This window comes from Dermacentor albipictus, chromosome 6, assembly GCF_038994185.2.
Source record: "Dermacentor albipictus isolate Rhodes 1998 colony chromosome 6, USDA_Dalb.pri_finalv2, whole genome shotgun sequence".
NCBI classification, from domain to species: Eukaryota; Metazoa; Arthropoda; class Arachnida; order Ixodida; family Ixodidae; genus Dermacentor; species Dermacentor albipictus.
Window position 1 is genome coordinate 92,617,072 of NC_091826.1, and position 6,937 is coordinate 92,624,008.

Below are 6,937 nucleotides of genomic sequence, written 5' to 3' on the forward strand. Positions count from 1 at the left end.
TTGTTCGGCCGGGAGCTGTTGAATATTATGCTCCCAAAAAGAAGAGAAGAAGACGAAGTGAGAAACGAGCGTGGAGCCGAGCGCGCGCCTGCAGTTTGAGTTTTTTCGCAAGCGTCGAATAAAGAAGACGTCCTCTACTTCGGCTCCGCTTCCTGGTTTTCAACATTGATGAAGCAGGCAATGGCTTTTACGCAGCAGACGACGGAATTCAACGAGGAGCGTTTTGGACGGAATAATCGTACGCGTTCAGCTAGCTGCTTAATTTTTACTGGGAAGGAAAACTGCTTTCCTTTATCAAGAACGGTAGGTTAGGTGCCTTCATTTCAGTTTCTTATGCAAAACGTCAAGCTTGCGTCACATTGCGAAAGCAAAATGGGGCTATCAGCGCCATTTTGTGTGCGTCACGTCCAAGTCACGCGTCGAAGAAAATGGCGGATTGTTCAGAATAGCGCCCTTGTTCTCGGAACGCTGTCCGGATGTTCTCGTCTGAGTGCTTAAATAACGGCTCTGGTTTTCGGCTCAAAGTCATTCGAAGGTCGGGGACAGCGGGAGCTAAAAGCATGTCATGCTGAATAAAGCTGACTAAAGTTGCACGTTGGGCTCGCTCATACATCGTGATGGCGCAAAAAGCCGTAGCGCATCAGAAACAGGACAAAAGAAGGGCACAGACGATACACACGTTTCGCGCTATACGTGTGTTTCGTGCATGTGCTTCTTTTGTGCTCTTGTGATGCGCTACGACTTTTGCCTCCGCCATAATAAAGCACTGGTTTGTGCGCGCGCAACGACCAGTCTTGTTTCACAGACGTTATTAAAGACATATTTTCGATGCATAAAAAAGAAGGGCGACGTAGATCTTACCGCGCCTGAATGGGTGTATCATTTCTTTCGGAAAAAGGAAACAAGTTTACCCACGGAAAAACTTAAAAAATTTACGCGATGCCTGGATACAATTGCTGCAGTCGTTCGAGTGGGTCTTAAATAGGGCGTTTTTACTGAAGAAATACCGACGTGGATAAAAGAGTATCACGGTGGTTTGTTTTGACGCCAATAAGGACATAGGCACACAGATATTCAAGTATTCCAATTGTCCCCCAAAGAGACAATAGAGTTGTCGCTAGGACGTCGTATGTGACACATAGATTTACTTGGGGCTTAGCAATGTACATGCAACCTGTGTCTCGAGTGGCCATCGCCCCGGTGTCCACTCAGTACACAGGTTCCATCTACATCCGGATGTGACCATGGCGATGAAAAACGTTAAAGCTATCGCAGGCAGCAAGGCATACCCCTCTAGTTATCAAGTACAGTGACAATGCGCGCCCTTTGTCACACATGGAGTAGACAGAGGGCGTAAAGGTATCGCGGGCACCGTGAGGCGTTTGTGTAAGGTGCGGCCGATAAAGGTACGTTTTTGGACAAAAGCGATGTCCCTACAGGAATGTAAGTTACAGCGTGCCGTTAAATCTAGACAAGTGTGGCATCATTTGATAGAAGAAGTCTAGACTATTGAAAATAAGAGAGTTATCGAAAAGGTCGTGCACGCATGCCAGCTGATAACGACGGCTGCTAACGACCGATAACGACGGCAACAATGGATGTAGAAGTAGTGTTTCCTGTACCACTATCACTTCTAGAATAAAGTTGACTGGGCTAGAGACGCAGCTGGTCGATACAAAGAATGGCTACACTAATTGCGACGATGTCTGCAGTGGCCGCGCTGCTTTTCGCCGCGCTCGCTTTAGGGCAAGGTAAGGCATTTTTGAATAAGCAGTGTGGTTTCTTTTAGGAAAAATGCAATTGAGCACTCCGACACAGCATTGTCAATGTCTAGCTGTGTCGATGTCTAGCATGACCTCAGTAGTCATGGAGGTATTACGGAATCAGGGTGTAGACTAGCTGTGTGTAAAAATACTGAAATATATATATAGCGGCTCCACAGCCACCGTAGTCCTCCATAAGGCAAGCAACAAAATCCCAATAAACAAAGGCGTCAGGCAGGAAGATACGATTTCTCCAATGCTATTCACAGCGTGTTTACAGGAGGTATTCAGAGACCTGGATCGGGAACAATTGGGGATAAAAGTTAATGGAAAATACCTTAGTAACTTGCGATTCGCTGATGGTATTGCCTTGCTTAGTAACTCAGGGGACCAATTGCAATGCATGCTCACTGACCTGGAGAGGCAAAGCAGAAGAGTTTGTCTAAAAATTAAATCTGCAGAAAACTAAAGTAATGTTTAACAGCCTCGGAAGAGAACAGCAATTTACAATACGCCGCGAGGCACTGGAAGTCGTAAGGGAATACATCTACTTAGGGCAGGTAGTGACGGCGGACCCGGATCATGAGACGGAAATAACCAGAAGAATAAGAATGGGCTGGGGTGCGTTTGGCAGGCATTCTCAGATCATGAACAGCAGGTTGCCATTATCCCTCAAGAGAAAAGTATATAATAGCTGTGCCTTACCAGTACTCACCTACGGGGCAGAAACCTGGAGGCTTACGAAAAGGGTTCTACTCAAATTGAGGACGACGCAACGAGCTATGGAAAGAAGAATGATAGGTGTAACTTTAAGGGATAAGAAAAGAGCAGATTGGGTGAGGGAACAAACGCGAGTTAATGACATCTTAGTTGAAATCAAGGAAAAGAAATGGGCATGGGCAGGACATGTAATGAGGAGGGAAGATAGCCGATGCTCATTAAGGGTTTCGGACTGGATCCCAAGGGAAGGGAAGCGTAGCAGGGGGCGGCAGAGAGTTAAGTGGGCGGATGAGATTAAGAAGTTTGCAGGGACGGCATGGCCACAATTCGTTTTCAAAACAGACGCGCGTACACCTATCTTGAAAGTGATCTGCGAAAAGCGCATAGTGCGGCATGAGCTGAAAGCTTCATGAGCGCTGGGTTCTCCCCGCTTCGGTCGCGTTGAAGAGAGAGCTAGCACGAAGGTGCATTCACTCGCTGGTGCGGGTTCTATTTTGAAAGATGTCGTGCGGTACGGACTGACGGACGGATGGGTTTTCTTGTTGGGTAAGTATAGAAATGCTTACGTTATAAAAAACATCGCAGGGTTCGCGGATGTCGCGATAACAACCAACTCCAACCTACTCCCCCGCCCCCCGCTGAGCGATGCGGTCTTGATCGCCCCCTCCCCACCCCGGGAAAAGGGACACTACGCCTCTATCTCAGTTGAGGAAACGATGACGAAACGTTAACAACGACAAGAACGGCCTTTTCTAACGAGTTGTCTTATGGCCTCCGAGATTTGCGCGTGAAGCTGGCGCGCGCGAACCTGGGAGGCCATAATTGCCTTTTTAATAGCATAAAAACACAAAAAATAATACCAAACGACACAGTCAAAAATGCAAACAAAGAACTGATCTTAGCTATACTGTTTGGGGAAAAGAAATAAAAAATTAGACAGCCGCAACACACGCCACTAAAGCCACAACCGCAGGCATAACGTGGAACCAACAGTTGGCAACATTCATTCGCGCTTCATTGCTTCGTCCGCTTCGTCTCCGCAACGAGAGCCGCCATCCCTTCGCGCCTGCCATTTTGCCAGAGTTTTGTTTTCTGCAAGTCCGCGCACGCAGCTCATCGGTAGATGCGCGGATGCACGGCGTCACATTGCGACCTGCGGCATTTTCTCGTGTTCGCGCATTCGGTGTGAAACATGTCGCATGTGAAATATTTGACAGAAGTGCTTCACGTCCAAGTCAAGCCGCTGTACGGGTGTATGGCTGTGTGCCCCGTTCTCGGAAGCGTCGACGGGTTTCCGGCGTGCGGATTTCAGGTACGTGCAAATGCGTTTCGCCCTCCTATTGAGCTCCGGAGCAAAGCGTGCAATATTTCATGTGAAAGATGCAGTGCCCGTCATCATGGTGTGAATGTAGAGCGGCAAACGAGAACTGTGGCACTTGGCGCAAACCACGGCTGCTAAGTCAGCGTGGAAATTGTTTTACGTTACCGTAATATGTTGCTGTCAGTCTAATTGGTGGCTTGTGGACAGCTAGCCCATTGACTTTTGCTTGTGGCAGCGATAGGTATGTAAATGGAAGCGGTAATAATTTTCAAGAGCAGACAGTTGTTTCGCTCGATGTTTGGTCGTATTCATGGCGTTATGAAGGCCAGAAAACTGGCTTGATCGTGCTTAGTTCTAACTCCAAGAGGCGTAACGTTGGCGATGTATGTGTTTGTTTTCCGTGCCGCGAGTACCACTTTCATGCTTTTGTTGCATGAGAGTGGTAGCTGCTACATGCCGCCTGGACAGAATACAATAAAAGCAATTTCCTCACTTTCATACGTATGCTATGTGACGTAACAAAATTTCCAGCGTTTTATTCGGAGCGTAAATATCCAGTATAGTCTAGTAGGAAACTCAAATTCTATCTTAGCTTAGTAAGCGTGAAACAAGTGAAACTCGCATTCCTTTTTGAATTTTTCGCCCAAACCGCACCGCCCGCAGATGCATCATCGGGTAATTGACAGTAGCTTCGCTACGTGAGTTGTTTTATGCGCCAATATTGCCCGGTTAAGTATCCTGTTAATTTATGCCGACTCTCGTTAATCTTAAGCTTAAGCGATTACTATCCCCGAGTACCGGACGATGGCAAACTTGTCATGAGGTGTAGCAAACGCGGGAAATTCAAAGTGGCGTGGCTGCAAGTTCCTGTTTTTACGTTTCTTGCATTCAAAGCCAACAGACACAGTATCATTGATTTATTTCCATCTCTGCTGTACTCAATCAATTCAATCTGACAACTGTATTTACTCTTTAATGCTCTCCATTTACTGCCAGAAAATGCTTGAATTTTTTTCAGTATCCAAGTGACGAAATATTTCACTGAAAGCCGTTTGTGAAACACGCAAGATGACAAAACTGATAGCAAAATGCTGAGATGTTTCTTTTATAGAGTTTGGACTCGACTTTTGGTGAGTATGTCGATCGACCTTGGGCCCGGGGACAGCACACCCGACATGGCCAAAGTGCAGCCTATCAGTTGAGTGTCCCCGAATGGATCATCAACATCGGAAAATGAAGCAGAGCCAGGTAGGGGCAATTTTTTACTTTGGATCAGAATACTGACAGCTGCCTCTTTATTTATGAACTAAATAACGTTTTTACAAACCAATCCTTTCTCTTTGTGCAGCCTACACAGAATTGTTTTTTGCTTGTTATACAGATCTTCAGAACGCATTTCTTCTGAACCCTTTTTGCATGCACAAATAAATAAAGAGGAGTGCACTTTCTGAAGACATTGATACACTGAAATGTGCGTTCGACACACACAGAGACGCAAAATAACCAACAACTTTAAAGCAGTAAAAAAACCAGGTTTGAAAAATGTTCTAACATCCTAACCCGCCTTGGCATACAGAACTAAATATAACAGCAACAGAGGTGCATGCAGGGAAGTGTTTGTGATTGTTTGCAAGATATAGACATTGTCTAAGAAATTGTTTTTATTTCCTCGGAGCTTCTTGGTGTCATGGCAGTGCAGTAAAAGCTCAAGATGATATCCTGCTCCTAATAAAGCACCTTTAGATTTTAAAATTAAATTAAGGGTTTTTACATTCCAATGTCACAACCTGAAGTTTTGGGAACCTGGCCTTCTTTAATGTACACCTTAATCTAAGTGCCCAGAAGCGTTATTGCATTTTAACCCCATTGGAGGGTAGCTGCCATGGCCTAGATTGAAGCTGTGACCAGCATGAGTGAGCAGCGTGGCATCATAGTAACTGGACTAAAACACCAGGTCAGGATGGGAAATACTACTTAGAACTACCAACTTCTTGGCTCACAAGCACTTTGCACTAATTTAAAAGAATATGGAGTACTGACAGTGACTGCTCATGTACCAATTTCTTTTTAGACTGTAGACTCCATTATTAGAGTGCAAAGCTTCAAGTAGTGAAAACCAGCCTAAATTACAGAACCAGCGCAAAACACGCATCATCTATAGCTGGATTTGGACGTGAAAATGGAGTCAATTCTTGTCGCCAAAAATGAAAGTGGCAGTCACATTAGTTCATACATTTTGCCTAAAACATAGTCAATAATAATTAATCAATTTCTAAAATATTCTTTTCAAAAAGTTTTTTTCAAGCATGAAAGGAGGAGCCAAATGGTGTTCAGGTGTACGAGTGGTTAGTTGCACGGCACTTCTTGCATGCATTCACAGGCTTCTTTCAAGCTTGAAAAAAAAATTTGTATTGCACCTGTTGAGCAGTAGAAAGTTGGATTGGGAATTTTTCAGGATGCTCTACAATTTTCGCACTGGCACTTTTGCTTTAAATATAATATTTAAGCAGTTAGATAATCGTTGATAAGTAATTACCTAATTGGAAAAACGCGAAAATTGGTTTCACTTGCTCAAAACGATGGCAAACGACATTACCTTGATTCTATCCAGCTACGTGGCACTAGTACATATTCAAAGCTTGCACAAGTCACACAGACTACCTGGCATTTACAAGGCATATATAAAAGCGGCTAAGTTGCGTGATCCAGCCATGTGTAGCGAATCCTGAGAAAGAGCCATGTTTCTTTGACTTAAGGGCATGTTAAGATTTACATGCTCGACACCTTGTATCAGTGTGTTCTAGACCTGTTCGTAGTTTAGCTGCTGCATAAACAATATTTATCCACGTGTAAGCTCATATGCATCTTTCAAGTATATTGCCTAGTGTGTCCAAAATAAACCATCCTCGCGCTTCCTTCATTATGTCTTCATCTGTTGCTGTGCTAAATTTTTAACATGCAACTATACAAATTCTGATCTAGTTATCATATTTCCTCGTTGTTTGATGGCTTTATTTCTCAACAAGTTGCTTTCCTTAAACCCTGTTGCACACAGCAGTACACAGCATTTCTGTGTAAAGTGGGATTTTTTTTTTCAGATTGACATTAATACACCTTGCCTGGGCAATGTAAG

General features: G+C 44.4%; 1 long non-coding RNA gene across 1 annotated transcript; it reads left to right on the top strand.

Annotated features, from left to right (window-relative positions):
• The first annotated feature begins 3,556 nt into the window (after window positions 1–3,556).
• LOC135907524 (uncharacterized) lies at window positions 3,557–5,056 on the top strand. Its single transcript, XR_010566035.2, has 2 exons — window positions 3,557–3,795; window positions 4,916–5,056. It is a non-coding gene; the product is annotated as an uncharacterized lncRNA (long non-coding RNA).
• The last annotated feature ends 1,881 nt before the right edge of the window (window positions 5,057–6,937 follow it).